Source organism: Tigriopus californicus, chromosome 7 (genome assembly GCF_007210705.1).
Source record: "Tigriopus californicus strain San Diego chromosome 7, Tcal_SD_v2.1, whole genome shotgun sequence".
NCBI lineage: Eukaryota > Metazoa > Arthropoda > Copepoda > Harpacticoida > Harpacticidae > Tigriopus > Tigriopus californicus.
The window spans coordinates 10,306,295-10,309,307 of NC_081446.1; positions in this window are offsets into that span (position 1 = coordinate 10,306,295).

Consider the following 3,013-nt stretch of genomic DNA (forward strand, 5'->3'; position numbering starts at 1 on the left):
AACCGATCGGGGGAGCAACTCTGGGACTTCAACTCATTATTTCCGCTCAAGGTTTTTGCCGGAGGTTTCGTTATTCAAGTGAAAGAGGTTGGCGTTAGCCAGGGCTGACATGCCTGGTGAGCATGACGCTAGTGATACTAGATTTGGGATGTAAACATATGTGAAGAATGATGATTGAATTAGGCCCTTTGATCTAATTTGAGAATTTAACGGCAGAAAAGAGCACCTTCGGCAAGTCACTTTGGAAAATGCCATTGCGTTATATGAGTATTTTTGGATAACCCATGTTCCCCAACCGGGACTCAGCGGCGTTATGTCACAAACTGTCCACTAAATGTAAACAAAGACTACCATTGGCTGAAAGTGCGGACAAGCAAAGTCAAAGCAAAGAGGCAAAGGAGTGACTTTTGAGTCAACAACTAGGAAAAAGCACAGAATTAAATTTGAACTTCACAGAAATTGTCACTTTCAAGGTCAAAGTTTTGGATGCAATAGTCAATAATTTTGCCCCAAAAACATTAGTAAAATATGACATTTTGTTGGCCAATTCAGATCAATCACAATTAGAATCATATTGGCATCATAACCTAGCTGGATGAGAGGGAAAGCACTTTCAGACTAGTAGACAAATGTCAAATTAATATCCTCAGGTTTCTGATGTACTGAATTTGCCATAATGCCAATTGCCAGGGCTTGAACCATTACCAAAAACGGTATTGGGTTACCATTGCTTTTACTGTAGCTTTTTGGAAAAAGTAACGTCTTAACAATACCATTACTGTGACTGTTACTTTTGCAAAAATAGATTGGCATAAAACGGCGAAACATACTGAAACAAATGACAAATATGCAAAGGTACAATAGTAAAAAGATAGAAGGGTTTGAGGATAAAGGATTCTTGGTTTAAGATTTTTCTTCTCTTTTACAAAACATTTTGGCAAGTGTGTTTTCATCTCCCTTTTCGTGATTTGAAAAAAGTCAACATAGGGCAAGTAGTCCACCTGCTTGATGTAAGGAAAATCAAGGTTACATTTTGAGGCTAACTTACGGTTTTCCCTCATGCAACTAGTAATATCAAGCATCACAGAAAATGAAAAATTGATAACCCTAGTCACAGCCTCCCGTGACTTTTCATTTAATCCCATCAGCAGCAAATCAGTCATTACCTTTTGAGACGGAGCTTGAAATGGATTTGGGAGGAAACCTTTAGACCATTTCTTTCATTTCCTCATTAAACACGCAAAGGTAACAAGAGAGCTAAAAAAAACATTCTGTCACTGATACCATTACTTTTGCAGAAAAGTGATGCATTACCGGCAGCGTTACTCAAGCTCTGCCAATTGGCAAATGTTAAAGAACATATTGATTGAGAAAAAGTAGCTCAAGAAAGGCAATTAATCAATGAAGTACTCTTGGCCTAACTTTAATAACGTAACCTCCGGTCAGAAAAAACAACAAAACGAGTTAGAGCTTTGGACAAACAGAGATATCAAGTTGACTAGAATTCTTCTTGCTAAACGACTATATATTATTAATCATTGCTTAACTTGAATCATGTTGAGCTAATCATTGATGTCTCAAAATGTACCCCTAACAATTGCTATGCATAACTAATATAATGTTTCCTACAATAACGCTTCAAAGGCCACGCGGGATATTTGAAAGTGATTCTTCAACTCATGTTTAGTTACCCTACAAACACGTATATTGAGCTATCTTTGCATGGCTGACTAATACGTTGCCGAATTCAAGGTCAGACAAGTGCAATAGTCCAGTATTCCTTTCTGTTTAGGTTAATGTCCTGGTAGAGGTTGCGTTTTAATAGTGGTGACATTATCGGTACTTTTCGTTATGAATTCACTCTCACCCATTGTGGATGTGTCTCATCTTAGCAACCGAGCATTTCCAATTTGAGCGTAATATTTGAAAAAACTGGACACGTTTGTTTTATTTTATTTAGCGCTCTGTACCCTCTCTGCCATCTTTTTCTCAAGCACTGCCTTCATTTTGTTTCTCTCATTCAAGACTGCCAGCCATGATTCAGGCTATTTAGGCTAGATGTGGCGCAGCGGCCAACTCTACGTCATAGATAGACCCACAGATCATATAACGACTAGATGTCGCATTGGCCCGACCTCAGTGAAGAGGAAAATGGATTTTGTGTCAACAACTCTGTACACCAAAAAGGAGGAGGGTGATTGCCTGATCAATACGTAGACGAGGTAATCCTGCCACCTGGCGGCCACAATTGACCTCAAAGTCAGCTGTTTGTTATGATTTGGTTTTGGGTGGGCAAATTTTGAAGCTCACAACCGTCAGAACGGGCTTTTCCCCTCGTTTTCAAGACATTTCAGCGACATCAAACTAGTTGTACTTCTATTGAAAGGGCGTTTTCCATCTACAAAGTATGGCAGCTTTTTCAAGAAACTCACTTGATGCCAAACTCGTTCATGGAGTGAATGAGACCCGAGAGGATGGATAACATCAGGTGATGTCGAACATACCGCGATGCTAAGACATTGATTCTCCAGAAGAGCATATTCAACACTATGGAATTGACCCTCCACAAAAACGAAAGGTGGATGACAGTCAATTCAATTGTAAGGCAACACTTCATCATCACCGGGGCTCTCAGAAGGCCGTCACCTGCTTTTTGAATCAACTGTGGCTCTCCAAGCCAGCGGCTACCAAAAAGCACCATTCAACAAACTGCATGGCTCTTCACAGGCACTCACTTACGTTTTGATCTTTGTTCTGATTTGACATTTCGGATGGATCCCGTGAAGAGTGATTGGCGCCAATGATAGTGAACAAGGTCAAAATGAAGAAGATTGAGGATAAAAGCGCTCAACCAGATATCTCAGATATCTTTCAAATTAACGAGTTATCATTCAAGATAAAGAAAGTCAAAGCTCACAAAAACCGCCATTTGGATGAGAAATGTGCTTTAGTCATATGGATCGAAAGAAAAACCGGAAAAATGATTCCAGCAGAGGAAAAAAATGGTATATTT